At 39.2% G+C, this 19,387-nt stretch overlaps 1 protein-coding gene across 1 annotated transcript in view; it reads right to left on the reverse strand.

Moving 5' to 3' along the window:
- CHRNA4 (cholinergic receptor nicotinic alpha 4 subunit) overlaps positions 1 to 19,387 on the reverse strand; it is a 1,115,240-nt gene that overhangs the window by 995,957 nt on the left and 99,896 nt on the right. The window lies entirely within an intron of this gene.

Consider the following 19,387-nt stretch of genomic DNA (forward strand, 5'->3'; position numbering starts at 1 on the left):
AATACAGGCTGGAATGACAAGTTTGCAGAGTACCACAGCCAAGATCAACTGCAATGACATTCACGTCTGTCACAACAATGTTCCCTTCTAAATATGCAGCTAGTTTAATAGCTTAGGCATTTATCTTCAGAATAACAGGCAGTAGATTGTACTGCAGTTACCACAGGCCATTATAAAAATAAGAAGAATAAATTAAAATGGCAGATGTCGATGCACATTTCCAGAGGGTTCTCTTGTGATCCTGAACTTTACTCATGGCATTAAAGCAGTAGTAACTGGTGCTTATCTAAGAGCTTACACTAAGAATAGTTAGTTTGGGTCAGCTGATGGGTTGAAATACCAGTACTGGTTTTCCCACCCACAAAACTGGTGATTTGGATTCTGTGCTTGTTGAAAGGCTGGGAAGGAATTATTAAGCACTGAATAACACTTCTCCCCCAGTAGGGTGATATTAAGAAAAGTATCACATATTTGGGTTCCATCGACCAGGAAAAGTTTTTGTAGTGTTCTATCAGGCCACTATTTGATATCAGGATTTAAAATAATGTAGCAGATCTAAGACTAATATTAAATTCTTGGAAGTTCAAGATTTGGGGATTTACTAGTGTGAAGGCCTACGTGACCCCACCATCCTGGAATTCTTTTAACAGCCAAATTCTCATTCCTAGACGCGAGCTAAAGAAAAGTTCACTGTAGCTCCTGAAGTCTAAAGCCCCAATGACTAGCATCAGGGGGGTGTGCCTGGATCTTGCATGAGGTGCAGATCTGACTGATGAATGACTATGAAAATTCTTGCAGTGATACATGCTCTGTTGGATTAAATTATGTGCTAAATTCATATACAGTTCCTGTATTATTAGGTCAAAAATGTATGACAAATTATATTAAACAGTTTTTAGTCAGTTCAGTATTATTATTGACAGTTTAACGTTTTCTTTGGAAGGAGTAGTATCGCTCTGTGGCATACTCTGTGATAAAATATGTAAGCTAAATAGATCTCTTTTAATTAACAGACATCCTGAAGTGCCTTTTATTTTAAATACAAAAGTCGTGCAATTCAACTTGTCTTTCTGCCATGTTCATCTATTTCCCCTTTTATGTTCTTTTTTCATGCTAGGACTTTTAAGACTTTGGTGAAATGAATTGATGTGATTTATGCAGATATGACAGTGAGGACAATAAGAAACACCTGCACCAGCGATCTAGGTAAAAGGGTAGATGATGTCCATGTATTACTGGCACAATGAATGCCCAGGCTCTGAGCAAAGGTAAATGAAACAAGCAAGGTCTGTAAAGGGTAATATGCATGCATTTCACATTCAGGCTGTCCATTCAGACTTTCAAGCCACATAAATGTCCTTCAATTATAGTATAATGTCTCTTGATCTACAATGTTATTTTTATTGCGTATGCCACCTGGGAAAAGGCAATAATCAGTGGAAGTGGGTAAGGCCCAGAGGAACAATACCAGATGTAAAAAGAAAAACAAAAAATTTTCAAAAAAGTCACATGCTGGAAGGCAGAATCCATCAAAACTGTGTAATTATGCATTGCTAAAAGTGCTTGTATTAAATTACTGATTAAAGAGGAACACCTGTCACCATCTACTGATATATTCAGATCCCAAATAGTTTATGAAATGTTCTTGTTTCCAACCCCCTTCTTAATGTACAGAATTTGCATAGTTTTGCATGTCATTTGCATGTGTCTACATATTCCACTGCTACATGTTAAACAATTCCTATTTAGAAAGATGCATTCTGGATCACTTAAATGATTTTTTCATAAACAGGATTCTTTTTAATATTATATTTTAAAACAACAAGATTTCTACATGGATTCCTTTTTTTGTTTCACTATTTACCACACCTTCTTGTAAACCATCAAATGTGTAAACATGATTTACTGTTTCTGACAAAAAAGTGGAAAAAGGCAAGAATTCAATGAATCCGTACGTTAGCATCGCAAAACAGTACAAGATCCATGTTATTAGACAGACCAGGTCATTGTGAAAGATTCTGATGGTTACATATTGAAAGAGTCCAAGCAAATAATCCATTTAGAAAGTAGATTATTTATAGTATTAAACATGTCACACCTCTGTTTATACTGTAAGAATCTGAAACATATAGAGCCCATACACAGAGACACATAGACAAATACACGCATGCACACATGCGCATACACACACACACACACAAACACACACACACACACACACACACACACACACACACACACACACACACACACACACACACACACACACACACACACACACACACACACACAAACACACAATATGAACTGATTGGAATTGGTCTTTAAATTTTACAGTTGAATCTGACATCACTATCTCTGTACCTCATGACCACAGCAGAGTGATAAAATGCACAGGCAGCTGTAGAAGACAAGGCCTCCATGGTGCAGAGAGAAGAAACCCTGACTGCAACCTAGATGTCATGGACTCAGTTAGTGACCTGACCTGGGTGCTGGGGAGCCAATGGAAGAAGGCCTAGGTGCTGGGAGAGCCAATGGAAGAGAGCCTGGATGCTGGGAGAGCCAATGGAAGAAGGTCTGGGTGCTGGGGTAATGGTATCCATTGCTCACTGCCACCTGTGGAGAATGGCCCATGAGCTCTTTTTGTTAACTGTTTTTTGGTCAATGTGGGAATCTTTTTACCAATTCTCAGATCACTGAACATTACCTTGGTATGAGAAAATTGATAGTGGGTTTTCGAGATTTTGTCCTTTTACCCACTGTTGTGCAACCTTGGAGTTAGTATTGAAATAACTGTGGTGTTGGGGTCTGCTGTAAAAAAAAGAAGAAAAAAAAGGAAAGAAGAAAGTGCTTATTTATTTACTTATTTGTTTATTTTTTTTAATAATGCATGTTTGGTGCAATGTGTGTTTGTGGAAGTGGGTTTGATATTTTGTGCCTGGAAATAGTGTTTTTCAACTATCCCAATATAACTGTACACACACACACACACACACACACACATATATATATATATATATATATATATATATATATATATATATATATATATATATATTTGTGTGTGTGTGTGTGTGTGTGTGTGTGTGTGTGTGTGTGTGTGTGTGTGTATCTATATGGGTCTGTGCAAAGTTACCAAATGTCCCTATCCTCACCCAATAACTTATCATAAAAATCCAATTGAAAACTGTATACCTTAAAAATGCTCATTATTGAATCTTACATCACCATAAATAAAACAGTACCACCGCACCTGTACAATAAACAAACATTTGAATAGCCACATGCGCACATGTATACACACACACACACACACACACACACACACACACACATGCACATGACCCATATGCACACATACACGCAAAAATCGACACAGATAGTTATTTCCCAAAAGAGTAATTGGAGGTGAAATTAAACTTTAAAACATTTTTGATGGGGACAACCCCCCTGTGTCTCCTGATGAAGGCAGTAAGTCCTTCATACTTCCCAAACTTACATATGCCAACACCTTGGAAATAAGCAAAATACAAAATTTTTAATTTCATTAAATGCACTATGAAAGGACTTATTTACTGTATAACTCAGTTTTGTGGGAAATGCGACATCGGGGAAAAGGCTAGGAAACTGTTGAATGATATTATAAAGCAATCCATAAAAAAGTATGGGAATAAAACATTTTGTGAGATATTGTTATTTGAATACATTATAGCCTGGAATACAGGTGGATACACACAGATACTTGTCAGGGAAGGGATTAATATACGAGAAAAATTGAATCACTGATTGCATTTAATAAAACAACGTCAGCAGTCATTAAAAACTAATACACTTTGCAAGAATCTAAAATAAAATAAAAACATTCTAAATGTAAAAGGAATTACTCTATCATGTCATATACTATGTATATACTATTACAGATAAAGAAACTTTTCAGAAACGCATACACTGATAAATAGTACACCCAGTAACCTACTCACATGCAAAACAAGTTTGACAAACTGTTTGCTTGACAACTTCTAGGTTTGCAGATATCTATGTGAGTTTGATATTATACATTTTCCTAAACTGTTACTCACTGAAATTTTTTCATCAAAATTGCATTTACCTAAAAAGTAAATACACTGAGTGACATTACATTGAAAAGAATGGAACTGAGCCATACGTATAGCTTCACAACATTCAAATAATATCCGTGTGGCGAAAACCACACAGCATTCAAAAGCACCTAATATGTATTCGGGGGTGGGGGGCAATGTTTCCCATGCTCCCCCCTTACACATTACCTATCACCCACTGAACACTGCTGATCTACATTCAGTGAAACATAATTCAGTCATTTGCATGTTCAGTGAAATGTATATTCAATCAAACATCACGACACTTAGAAACATTCAATGAAATGAGCGTTCAGTGCATGATAGTTATATCAAATATGAATATGGGAGCAGGCAAAATGGTCAGTGCTTGTTTGGTCATCTTGGGAGCTATCAAACAATTTGACTATATGGAAGAGGTAGAAAAGGAACTGTTCCTCCTTCAGTACCCATGCTAAAGCCATTTAATTTGACAGGGTTGAAATTATAGAAACATGTCAATTAACTGTGAGTTGATTACTGTTGCATTCGATCAGTGATGAAATAAAACTATGATTATTGTTTTCTAAGAATGAATATACTTTACTTCTCACTGCAAAAAAATACCAAACAGAATCAAGATTCATCAGAAGAACCATAACGCACATAGTTTGTTACTTCAGTATTCAGCATAACGGCTGATACTTTTGTTCATGAAGTCATGCATATGTTGGAAATCACTAGGCTGAAGCGGGAACCTTTCTGTATTCTGATGATTAAGTGCTTAATTATGTTAATTATGTTAATGAATGTTAATGAACAGCAATATATATTTGGATGGTTTCCCATTTTCTCTTATCCCTTGAAGTATGTAGCTAAAAGGTTGATTTTGCACTTTCGTCTCTATATTATTCATCTGCAGCTGACTTTGCACTGTAAATCAGGTGACTTTGCACTGTAAATCAGGTGACTTTGCACTGTAAATCATTGTGGTTCACTGGCTTCTTTCCTACAGCACTGATTCTAGATTTTTCTCAATAAAAGGTTTCAAGACATTCATGACTGATCATCATAAATCAGTTTGTCAAAATGATATTCAGTAAGATTTTACTCTCAAAAACTAGTAATATAAAACAATTTAGGAGGACTCTCTTTCCTAACCATTAAATGTGGAGGAGGCTTTATTCCACCTTTACTTTGAATAAACCACCTCATCAGAGCAGAACACTGACCACAATAGACTAGTTCCAGGTTCAGCCAGTGGATAAATTAGGGATAATAAAGATGTTTTAAACAATTTTACTGTGAAAGAAGAGCAATAGAAATATGTACTGACAAGAAGAAGATGTACATGCGCTGTATACATTATGTACATATTACTTGCAATACAGTCGATAATAAAAGTTATTAGAGGAAAGTGCTATGCAGGATAGCAATATATACAGAATAATGGGCGGAATAGGAGAAGGGTAGGTAAAAAACTAATGGTGAAGGAGCTAAGATCTGGAAATTTAACATCATTGATATGCAGTAATAGACGTAGAGGGAGGGCGATGAGAATAGTTTGTGAACATTAAATGATATGGCCTGAAGAGAGACATGTGAGAGAGATGTGTTTTACTTGAGTTTGAAAGTTGCAGTAAGCAGGTAGGGTAGGGATGTCCAAAGCTTATGGGCAATAACAGAAAAGCTGTTGTTTATGCATTGATGTTCAGTCTTGGGGATTAGTAAAGCTGGACTTGAGTATGTCTGTCCTCTAATCACACACAATTGTAAAGACCTAGGCATTCTTGTTGATAATTCCTTATTCTTTCCCCAACTAGTCTCAGCAATACTTCAGAAAGCCTTCTATCTAGCTCATCTACTTTCCACTGATAGCTCCACTAGATCTAAAAAAGTCTTAAATCCCCTTTACTTGTATCCCATCAGACCAGTTATTGAATATAATTCACCTTTTGGTATGTATTTGTCTAAGCATATCCTGCAACTTCAGAGATCTCACAGATTCATAACATAAAGTGTCAGTGGCCTCAAAAATCTTAGTTACCAGGACATACTGTCAGCCCTCTCTCTGTAATCAGTTCCTTATAAACTCCTCCTCCTTGGGGTTCTGTGCCCAGCCTTTTAAAGGATCCAATCCTCCTTCATCTCCTATTCTTTCACAGAGCAAATTGTTCTTCAAATACAGCGCTACAAGAACAAAAACTTCCTCAATAGATAAATAAGACATATTGGCATGATAGATTCATATCCCAAAGTATCTCTTACCTCTAGAACAAATTTTTACTTCATGTCAAAGAAAGTGGCACACATGCCACCTTCAAGGCAAGCCTAGCCAATTGGATAGGTAGCCTTAAATTCGCATCCATTCTTTCTTGTCTAGTCCTGCTTAACAAATTCCTTCATGAATTACTGCCTTGAGTGTCTTCTGGTTTTAGAGCTCTTGCAAGGCCATTCCTTTAATGAAAGGTTGAGGCTCAGCTCCATTATCCTTGTGTGTTCTACTAGTGAATAGGGTGAATACCCTTTTAATACTTGTGCTACTATTCATCAACCTATTCACTTAGTAGCTTTGGCTTCCCCCTAGCCATTGCACCAATGTATCAGTTTTATTTAGAGTCAGTATTTATCCCTTTTCCTTTTGTTGACCCCTTCATTTTTATTAATTGTTCTGTCTCATGTCTTGGCAGAACTGGGCAACATTACCTCATTTAGAACTTCTGTTTCTCTAGCTTATTTTTCTGCTTCCTTTGGCTTTAACTGGTATTGCTTTTTCTTCTTGTTATATGTATTCAAATTGCCCTTTTTTTAATCTGTGATGCAACCCTTTTTGTGAACCACCATGTTTATATTTTTCCTTATTTTTGAATAGAACACACATTGCTGTTAACCAAATGCTGTGTTTGAGGCCTTTCCATTATCCGTGCATACAATCATTGTGAAACAACCAAACATAATCACCTGAAAGCACCAAAAATCATAACCAGAAACATAAATATGCCACTCATAACCAAAAATACAAAACAAAACAAACAAAAAAACAAAAAAAGACTTAATAGTGGACTGCATAGATAGGTCCCAGTAAGTACTTCAATGTTTTTTGTGCGTTTTTGGGTACAATCCTTATCACATTTACTTAGAATATTTCTGACAATTGCCTAATTTTATCAAAGCCTACCTTTGAGTGACTTATCTCCATTGAGCCACAATGCTTGGTGACTTGCTTCCAGGTTGCTTCCCATTTCCAAAACTGATTAATTTAAGAACAATTATTTCAAGACAGATTTTCTCCAGGCATTTTCTACTAACAGCTGTCTCAGGCCTGCCACTTATACAGCATAAAAAAAAACAGTATCTTTGCTGTGGCTGCAGCAGATGTTTTCTAATTAATGACTACAATATCAAAGTCCTCATCAAGAATATTTCCCATCCCCTTGCCAAACAAACTATGCTGTTTCAGTGTGTGTGTGTGTGTGTGTGTGTGTGTGTGTGTGTGTGTGTGTGTGTGTTTCGGCTTTTTCCTGGTTGGGGTCGCCACAGCGGAACTCCGGTCCGCTATTGATTGGCAGGAGATTTTTACATGCTGAGTTGCTAGCCCTGACGCACAACCTTCAACAAAGGTATGCCCATTCACGCATGTCTCCACACACAAGACGCTCTAGCTGAGAACTGAACAGGACAATGTCGTACTGTGAGGCGACAATGCTACCGCAGCACCAAACTATGTTGTTTCAGTATGCACTATAATTCATGTTACATCCTCTTCATTTTTCATATGTTCTGTTTCCTTCATCTCTTCTGTGATATACAGAGCTACAGCTCCTGCTGTTTTAGTCACCTATCACTTACACCTTCTGTTTGTTTAGTCACCTATCCCCTACATTTTCTGTTTGTTTAGTCACCTATCCCCTACACCTTCTGTTTGTTAGTCACCTATCCCCTACACCTCCTGTTTGTTTAGTCACCTGTCCCCTACACCCTCTGTTTGTTTAGTCACCTGTCCCCTACACCTTCTGTTTATTTAGTCACCTGTCCCATACACCTTCTGTTTGTTTAGTCACCTATCCTCTACACCTTCTGTTTGTTTAGTCACCTATTCCCTACACCTTCTGTTTGTTTAGTCCCCATATCTTCTACACCTCCTGTTGTTTTAGTCCCTTATATGCTACACCTCTTGTTGTGTAAGTTCACTATTCCCTATTTTTTCTGATTTTAAATAACCTCTTTCTCACACTCCCTACTTTTTAGTCTTCTGTCTTCTATGTTTTCTGCTGTATTGTTCCCTCTCACAAATACTTCCTGTTTTTAGTGCACTTTCTGGTATACCTCCTTCTTTTTAATCCTGTGTACCTCCTATACAATATAAACTATTTATAATATGCTATTCTTTTACAAAATTAAAATATTATTAATAATCTTATTTACAAGCTGTATATTGCATATAGAAGTGAGACTGTAAGGACTTTACATTAAAGTATGAAAGAACTTTTTGTGACAGTAAATAGTGCCACATGTACAAGCTGTAAAACTGATGGCGTGGTGACAATAATCCCCCTCCACTAATGCATTGTGTGTGTGTGTGTGTGTGTGTGTGTGTGTGTGTGTGTGTGTGTGTGTGTGTGTGTGTGTGTGTGTGTGTGTGTGTGTCTTTGTGTATGTATGTATGTATGTGCCTGTATGTAGGTCGCTGTCTGACTGTGTACTTACTGCAGACTTATGTGTTTAAGTGTCTCTATATGTAAATGTGTGTGTGTGTATATGTATGTCTGTATGTTGGGGGAACTGGTACACGCTTGTACATGAACATGCAAACAGTGCAATGTGAAGGGGTGAAAAGAGATACCTGGGTGCACGTGTTCATGCATGTTGTGATGTCAGGGACAGAGATGGATACCTGGGCATATATGCTTATGTATGAGTAAGCACACAATGTAATGGGAAAGACAGAGAGGAATACCTGGGCATACATGTTCATGCATGTGTAAGCAAACAGTGTAATGTGAAGGATAGAAAGGGATACCTGGGCATGCATGCTGATGCATGTGCATACATGAGGTGTGATCTGAGTGGTGGAAATGGATACCTGGGTGTACATGCTGATGCATGTGCATACACGAGGTGTGATCCGAGTGGTGGAAATGGATACCTGGGTGTACATGCTGATGCATGTGCATACACGAGGTGTGATCTGAGTGGTGAAATGGATACCTGGGTGTACGTGTTGATGCATGTGCATACACGAGGTGTGATCTGAGTGGTGGAAATGGATACCTGGGTGTACATGCTTATGCATGTGCATACACGAGGTGTGATCCGAGTGGTGGAAATGGATACCTGGGTGTACATGCTGATGCATGTGCATACACGAGGTGTGATCTGAGTGGTGGAAATGGATACCTGGGTGTACATGCTGATGCATGTGCATACACGAGGTGTGATCTGAGTGGTGGAAATGGATACCTGGGTGTACATGCTGATGCATGTGCAGACATGAGGTGTGATGAGAGTGGTGAAATGGATACCTGGGTGTACATGCTGATGCATGTGCATACACGAGGTGTGATCTGAGTGGTGGAAATGGATACCTGGGTGTACATGCTAATGCATGTGCATACACGAGGTGTGATCTGAGTGGTGGAAATGGATACCTGGGTGTACATGTTTATGCATGTGCATACATGAGGTGTGATCTGAGTGGTGGAAATGGATACCTGGGTGTACATGCTGATGCATGTGCATACACGAGGTGTGATCTGAGTGGAGAAATGGATACCTGGGTGTACATGCTGATGCATGTGCATACACGAGGTGTGATCCGAGTGGTGGAAATAGATACCTGGGTGTACATGTTGATGCATGTGCATACACGAGGTGTGATCTGAGTGGTGGAAATGGATACCTGGGTGTACGTGCTGATGCATGTGCATATATGAGGTGTGATCCGAGTGGTGGAAATAGATACCTGGGTGTACATGTTGATGCATGTGCATACACGAGGTGTGATCTGAGTGGTGGAAATGGATACCTGGGTGTACATGCTGATGCATGTGCATACACGAGGTGTGATCTGAGTGGTGGAAATGGATACCTGGGTGTACATGCTGATGCATGTGCAGACATGAGGTGTGATCTGAGTGGTGGAAATGGATACCTGGGTGTACATGCTGATGCATGTGCATACACGATGTGTGATCCGAGTGGTGGGTGGAAATGGATACCTGGGTGTACATGCTGATGCATGTGCATACATGAGGTGTGATCTGAGTGGTGGAAATGGATACCTGGGTGTACATGCTGATGCATGTGCATACATGAGGTGTGATCTGAGTGGTGGAAATGGATACCTGGGTGTACATGCTGATGCATGTGCATACACGAGGTGTGATCCGAGTGGTGGAAATGGATACCTGGGTGTACATGCTGATGCATGTGCATACACGAGGTGTGATCTGAGTGGTGAAATGGATACCTGGGTGTACGTGTTGATGCATGTGCATACACGAGGTGTGATCTGAGTGGTGGAAATGGATACCTGGGTGTACATGCTGATGCATGTACATACACGAGGTGTGATCTGAGTGGTGGAAATGGATACCTGGGTGTACATGCTGATGCATGCACATACACAAGGTGTGATCTGAGTGGTGGAAATGGATACCTGGGTGTACATGCTGATGCATGTGCATACACGAGGTGTTATCTGAGTTTCGGAAATGGATACCTGGGTGTACATGCTGATGCGTGTGCATACACGAGGTGTTATCTGAGTTTTGGAAATGGATACCTGGGTGTACATGCTGATGCATGTGCATACATGAGGTGTGATCCGAGTGGTGGAAATGGATACCTGGGTGTACATGCTGATGCATGTGCATACACGAGGTGTGATCTGAGTGGTGGAAATGGATACCTGGGTGTACATGCTGATGCATGTGCATACATGAGGTGTGATGTGAGTGGTGAAATGGATACCTGGTTGTACATGCTGATGCATGTGCATACACGAGGTGTGATCTGAGTGGTGGAAATGGATACCTGGGTGCACATGCTGATGCATGTGCATACACGATGTGTGATCCGAGTGGTGGGTGGAAATGGATACCTGGGTGTACATGCTGATGCATGTGCATACATGAGGTGTGATCATGGATACCTGGGCGTACATGCTTATGCAGTATGATATGATGCATGGACGAGGATACAGAGCTGTATGAATTGTATCTAATGAACAAGCTGTACAAAACAGGCAGGCATAGGCGCCGCAAACATAGCGCGAGGGGGAGGGGTTGTCCCCCACTTTTACAACTGCAAGACGTATACCTCTCAAATGTACCTCATTATGAGGAACGTACCTCATTTGGGGTCTTAAAAAGTTCATGTTCCTCAAAGTTCCTTAATGTTCCACATTGAAAGACTCTGTCACACATTCAGTGTTAGGAATTTTTTTAAGTGAAATCTATGGTAAATAGAAATGAATCATATTAGTTCATTAAAAGATCTTCTTTATAAGTAAAACCAGCATATTGTAACCATCCTATGGCCTATCTAGTTAAAGTTGTTAGTAAGCCATTAGTATGTGTTCCATATTTTGTCCATTTGTTCCACATTATGAGGGCTAGTGTTCCTCATTTTGGAGATGGAAGGTTGAGAGCTATGGCAAAACCTGTAAGGACTCATGCTTGCGTTGCACGCTATTTAAACACAAAAGTGTGGGTAAACAACTAACTGATCACATTAAGCCTGCTGGCAGATCATCCACGGTAAGGAGAGGTTTATTTTTATTATGTGTTTCCCCCAAAGCTGTGTGGTTCATTTATTTAAGTCAGTAGCTGGTGCTCCATTAGTTTATTTAAGGCAGTAGCTGGTGCTCTGTTAGTTTATTTAGGGTGCTCCATTAGTTTATTTAAGGCAATAGCTGATGCTCCCTTAGTTTATTTAAGGTGCTCCATTAGTTTATTTAAGTCAGTAGGTGGTGTTCCATTAGTTTATTTAAGGCAGTAGGTGGTGTTCCATTAGTTTATTTAAGGCAGTAGCTGGTGCTGTTGTGTGTTATGTGTGAAGGCAGTAGCTGGTGCTGTGTGTGTGTGTGTGTGTGTGTGTGTGTGTGTGTGTGTGTGTGTGTGTGTGTGTGTGTGTGTGTGTGTGAAATGCCCCAGTTACATTTAACTGGTGGTTAAAATTGAATTTCTGAGGCTCAAACCCTGTGCCTTAGGTACAGGAGCTTGCATTTTCTACACACACCACCACTTGTGATTCGGGGAGTTTAGTCCATAGGTCTCAACTGTCTAGATTTTCACAAAATATTTCGCTCAAACTTTTGGTATGTTCCTCTTTAAATTTGTGGTTTTCTGGCAAATCAGTGAGAATGTAATTCACTAAATAATGACAGCCCTTTAGGTTTTAGTAGTTCTATTTTTTTGAAACACATGGTAACACAAAACACTATTTTAGCAATTTTCTAAGATTATACAAGCAATATTTAAAACGTGTCCCTGGTTTTGGTCCTTTGCCCCCCCCCAATCCATTTTGTCTTTTTCCAGATTTGTCCTGTGAAATTGATTGATTTAGTTGTCAAGTGGATGGTGCAGTGGTAGTGTTGTTGCCTCACAGCAAGAGGTTCTCTGGTTTAACTCTTGGCTGGGGTGTCTTCTATGTGGAGTCTGTATGTTCTCCCTGTGTTTGTGTGGGTTTCCTCCCATGTTGCAAAGACATGCGTCTGGAGGATTTCTCCCTGGGCTTCTGCTGAAAGTTGGACTTTCCTGTTAAATAAAAAAAAATATTTTACAAGGAGCTGAGAGCTTCAGGGGAAGAGAAGTTTAGTGCTGCTTATTCCAAGTCTGTTTGAATTGTTAGTAGATGCAAAAGGCTGTGGGTTCTACTCCCACAGTATGCAGATGGATAGCTGATGCTGTACTGTTTTGTACTTTAAAAGGAGTGGATGCTGCAGTCCTGTGAATGTCCTCCTTTGGAGGAATTACCTAGTAACTATGAACCTGTTATCAGTTTGCCATCCATTCCCTATTGCAATATTACTAGCTTATCATTTTTTAATGTTACATAGTCAAATTATTCTGCAAGGACAACAGTCACTTTATTTGCAAATAAAACAATGAAATATAATGTTGTTTCCTAGCAGCAACCTCTTCAATAGTTACAGATCCCTTTAATGTGGAATTATTTAGATGACTTACTTCTGCAGAGATTTTGCATATTAACTGATATTTGTGGATTGTGATCACAAAAGTTTGAATGGCCTTTTATAGTTGAAATTTTCTGAAATGGGTAGTTTTGTCATTATTGGTTCATACATTTTGTTTCATTGCTTACTAGAAGACTGTTCAAAACTACAAATTTAAAACACATTCTAATAACTGGTGCTGTATTATACAAGGAATGTAATTTAATACAATCAGGAAGGTGAATCAAAGAATGCATAGATGTATGCATGGCCTTAAAAATGTGTTTGAAAACAGCCCAGAGGAAAGTGTGAAAGGCTCAAAATCATGGGCAAAGTTTAAGCTTTACTCTTGTTACCTAAGCAATGGATGAAAGTAAAACAGTTCACACCACATTACCTTGACCTGGCCAGGCCTTTTGACACAATTCCCTACTCAGGTGTAGTTCCAAAGGTGAATAATGTAGGAGCAAACACTTACATCACCAGCTGCATTACCAACTTGCTCACAGGATGCAGGAGATCAAAATAGGGTAAGAGACCAGTCACCAATGGAGTCCCCCAGGGTTCGGTGGTGAGACTTTTTCTGTTTGGCATATGCATCTCAAAAGTAAAAGGAAATACCAAAGGGCTTTGCCCGGCTAAGTGTGAGATGACTGCAAGCTAGGAGCAGTTATTGAATCCCCAAATGACTTAACCATCATGCAAGAATGTTTGTCCCATATGATAACTAGTGTCAAAATCATGACAATGCCCTCTGAGAACTGACCCAATTGTTTGGCATTTGGGAACTTGTGTGTACAGTGACCTAACTTTTGACCAGCATGTGCCCAGAGTCATAAGAAAACCTTTCTATATTGCACAGATTTTAAACAAATTGATTGTGACTAGATCTAGAGATGTTGTCCTCCTTTACAAAGCTCTCATTAGGTCAATCATTTTGTATAATGCCCACTTTGGCACGTATCTGTCCAGCCCCATGAAACAATTGAAATACCTTCAGAGATACCTTACTTAAAAGGATGCAAGTCCTAAGCAATAGGTCTTGCATGGACCACCTCAAAGATTGTTTACTATACTTAGTATCCTACAGAATGCTTAGAGGTGACATGTTTGGCATACAAGGCATCCTCTGACCTAATACAGATGGACCTACTGAACATCAGCAAGTCAAATGGCATCAGAAATACTCAGTCCAGGTATCTAAACAGAATGTTGTGGAGAGATTGATATATATCACAGAGGCTACCACTGTTCCCAGACAGACTATCCATTTAAGTAAAACAAAGCTCATTCCCTGTCCATATTCAAATGCAACTTCGATCTAAGGATAGGCAATAGAAAATGTACTCCAGAACTGCCCCTCATGCCACTAATGGATAGAGACAGTTCCTAAATGTTGCATCCCTTTCATGGGTCCCCTCAAAGTATCTACGGTATGATCACAGTTATTCTCACTAGGGCTAATATACAATTAACAGCCACGGGATAGGCAAGACCAATCAGGAAATGTTAATTCAAGCACCAAAAGGGAAATTGGCTAAGCTTAAAATGTCCTTCAAGTGAACCTATGTTGTGGTAGTAAATAGTTTTAAAAATTTGCCCTTTTTAGATCACTAAGTGCCCCTCTCACCCTCCACCCCCCTCCCCAGTCTTCAACAGCGTCCGGCGCCTATGCAGACAGGTACAGCATGGTGGTGCAGCTGTCAGCACCACATTTTAATATGGGAACCAGCAAACAAAGCATAGCTCGACTCATGTCACATCCGAAGCAATTCTGTAATTACAAAAGGAAAAGAGAACAGATATGTACAGGTACGTAATACATCCTAACACATATAAATCAGGTACCCTTCCAGAGGACATGAGTGATCATGTTCTAACCTATGCAATTAAGCAAAAAACTCATAGCCCCAATTATAATATTTTCAAAACCTCTCGCTCAAAAAGACACTTTCATTCAGAGAGCTTCCAAAATGAACTCAAAGCATGTGACTGGTCCCCACTGCATCATCTTCAACTAGAGGAAGCAGTCACCTACTTTAATATTAGATTCCTACAAATTCTAGATTACCATGTCCCCTCTCACTCCACTCGAGGAAGAACCAAAATTGCCCCATGGCTCACAAACAAACTAGATAAAAGATCCTCCTACGAAATAAAATCTGGGCCAAATGGAGAGCCACTAAAAGCCCAACAGGCCACCTTCACTTTTAACAATTATGAAATGCAACCAAAAAAGACATTCTACTAGACAAAAAAACTTTTACCTGCACATCCAACAAACCCACCAGCAAAAACCACAAAAGTTCTGGTCAGGCATTAACAAACTACTTCAGCCAGGGCACTCTAAAACTCCTGCCCCAACAGGTATCACCTATAGTAACTCTAAACAAATTGATGATGCCTTCAACAACTACTTCACTGAAGCCATTCAAACTCTAGCTAACACATTGCCCCCTATTAGCACTAGCCCATTTAATACCACAAATAGCCCAGTCCCTACCTTCCATATACAACCAGTACCTACATCCCTCATTTGCACCCTCCTACAAAAACTCAAACCCAGGCACCCCATCTGCTGACTGTCTTCCAGCTGAATAACTGCAAATTGCTGCAACAGTCATTGCCGATCCCGTTTCCATCCTTATTAATAGGACAATTACAGAAAGCACAATCCCATATCATCCCTCTACATAAAGGTGGTGTATCTACTGAACTTTCCAACTTTCAACCAATTGCCTTACTCTCTCCAATAGCTAAAATAATGGAAAAATGCATACACCAACAATTACTAGACGACCTCCTCCAAAATAATTTACTTGCTAACTGCCAGCCTGGTTTCAGGCCTCACCATAGCACTACTACTGCCCTGCTCCCCTTTTCTGACTGTATAAACAAACATCGTAATAACAACTCTCTTTCCTCTGTACTATTCATTGACCTTTCAAAAGCATTTGACATGGTTAACCATCACCTATTTATGGACAAACTAAAAGCCCTATCACTTGACCCACAAGCATTACTCTGGTTTAAATCTTATCTGGAAAACAGGCACCAAGCAGTGCTCTGGGACAATCTCTCTACACTCCTCCTTGTCAACATTGGTGTACCTCAAGGCTCTATTTTAGGTCCTCTTCTCTTTTCAATTTTTATTAATGATCTAAATGCCAAAATTCCACAAGCCACCTGCATACAATATGCAGATGATTCTACTTTAATATGCACAGTCAAATCCCTAACCTCTCTGCAGATCCTCACCCAAACATTATTTAATATTGATGAAAATTGGTTCATGCAACATTGCCTCCTCCTGAACCCCAAAAAAACAAAATTACTGCTTTTTGCTCCTACCTAAAAGTCACCACAAATTCACTTCACAGTAACCTCCAACAATAGCACTAGCATATGCCTAGACACTACAACCCGTCTCCTGGGTATTACTATTGACCACAACCTTAGCTTTGATGATCCCATTAATACTACCATAAAATCTGTCAACAGAAAACTAGGCTCTCTTTATAGAATCAAACCCTTCCTTATGCCATTAGCTAGAACCACTATTGCCCCGACCCACCTTATCTCTACCCTACTATATGCTTCAGCCATATATACCAATCTATCTAAAAACAACCTTAGCAAACTTGCAACCAGCTACAATAATATAGCTAAATTTGCCACTGGCGCCCCTTTTAGAACCCACCACTGTCACAACCTTAAACAATTGGGATGGTTAGAACTGCAGAACCAACTTCAATGTCAACAACTTACTATGACCCAAAAAATCCTACACCACCCTAATAATATCCCAATCCTCACTAGCCTTATTACCCCATACAAAAATCTAGCAACCCTACGCTCAGCTAATAAGCTTCTAGTCTCCACTACTAAACCTAACAACAAAGCTGGAGACTCAATTTTCTCTAATACAGTGAGAAAAATCTGGAACCAGCTTCCAAGTGAACTTTTTACTCTTTCTTCTACAGTGCTTTTCAAAAAACACCTTAAAGAATACCTTAAAACACATTGGCTTTGTCCCTGCTCTAACCCTGACTAATATATCTCTCTTCAATTGTGCTCTCCCCATACTTTGCTACTCTATTGTACTAGGATGCTGACCTGTATTAACTAGTTATTTAACATCTCACTAGTATCTAACGAGATTTCCTTCTTAGTACTTAGAATTTTTATATTAGCTTTCCTTTTTACTCAAAAAAAAAAAAAAGTGGGGCTTATGTTTTTTTTCACTGTTGTCTGCTCTTTGTATTACATGTTATCTAAATAACTAAAATAAAAAGAGAGCATCCACAGATAATCCACCAATAATTTATTACGTCAAGCGCTAAATAGCTAGACTTCCTCAGATGTTAGCTAAATCCCATAAAGGACTCTGTATAAGTTTTTCCATATTTACAATCTCAACAATGTTCTGTTATTCATTTTACTATTGTATATATTGTATGTTATGTTGTTGCCGATGCTTGGAGCTTTTCTCCCCGGGCCTCTACTGAAAATGGACATATATCCAGTTAGACTAGCCCGGTCAACAAACGTAAAATAAAATAAAATAAATAAATAAATAAATAAATGTACCTAGTCAGATTAAGGGATGGGGACATAGACAACCTGACAACCACTCTGCACACTTCATTGTCATGGTAACAATCCAAACTGTTTTATTAGTTTTCCCTTTTTTATTGACGTATTTAGCAAAAATGGACAGTGGAAAGGAAAATGGCATACAGATAGCCCTGGTCTACTCACCCCATGATTGGTAGTGATGTTGGAAAGTGCCCTACACTGGACAGATTTGGTGGTTGCGAAATGTCTGCTGACTTACAATGACTTAAATAGTATCTTCCTGACTGTTTCTTTACTGCAGGTATGCGACTAAGCTGATTTACTGGAGTATTTACTTTTGATACTAAGTTCAAATCTCATCCACAAACCTAGGCCCACTGGATTAAAATATGACATCGGCAAGAGTGCTGACTGAACCCTGAATAACTATAGGCCTCAAGTACTGAATCCTACTTACTGGCATTTCAAACTGTCTGTGAAAGTCAGCATAAAATGAAAGACATGCACCATGTCTGAAGCTGCATGGATGATTTATTTATATTAAATTAAACCTTTCATTCAGCTACTCGATCAAGCTGTCTCTGATCATTTTTAAGTGTAGCCACACTAATTTATAAGGTAAGCTGCCAGTCCTGATTTCACCTAAGGGTTTTTGCCCAACGTTAAACTGTCCTGTATGTGTTTCAAGTAATAGAAATTTTCTGCCAAGTACTTGAAAAATTAGAAGCTGGTAAAGGCACTGCACCAGTTCTTTAGGCATTACTTATCAGAAGTGACATCACCCTATGTCACCCCTCCATTCGATAACCCATATTTACCTAAAATGCCAAGTCAAATTTGCAGACACTTAAGATATTGGTAAAAAAAAATGGAACATAATGCAGAAGTTGCTTTGTTTATACTATCTGCTGGAGAGAAGCAGGCACAAATTATATATATATATATTTTTAAGGAAGTATGTTAGCTTGATAATACTTGTTTTTAGTTCAGGCATTGGGGGGAACTCCCATAGAGAGGTACTGGCCTATGTTTATATAGACAGCTGACATCTATATGCCTGAAGGCACACAGACGTCAGGTTCACAGAGTAATGTAAATCAGCAAGCTACAGCTGAGCTGGCACATGTAATGCATATTCCTTTGTTAGCAGGCCCTAGGATTCAGGAAAAAAATCATCTACATTCACATAAATTGTCTGCAAAATGTTAGTTATTGTGATTGTCAAAAATATAACTCAGAGACAGCTTTAGCTGCAATGAGGAAGGCTTCATTATTGGCTCATTTGCATGTCTCTAAATTACATTTTTCTCTTGCTTGTAGTAACACACAGCTCTTTACTGGGGTAGTGTTCTCTTATGATCTCTGTACCATGTTGACACAGGCCACCCCGCACTCACAAAAATACAACACACCGAGACGCGCACACACACACACACACACACACACACACACACACACACACACACACACACACACACAGGGTTAAGTAGGGTATCGAGAGTGTGTGTGACCACTTGGGCCTTTATAAGCCTAGTCATGCAACCCAAATGTGCCT

Source organism: Protopterus annectens, chromosome 12.part0, assembly GCF_019279795.1.
Source record: "Protopterus annectens isolate FY-2018-M chromosome 12.part0, PAN1.0, whole genome shotgun sequence".
Taxonomy (NCBI): domain Eukaryota; kingdom Metazoa; phylum Chordata; order Ceratodontiformes; family Protopteridae; genus Protopterus; species Protopterus annectens.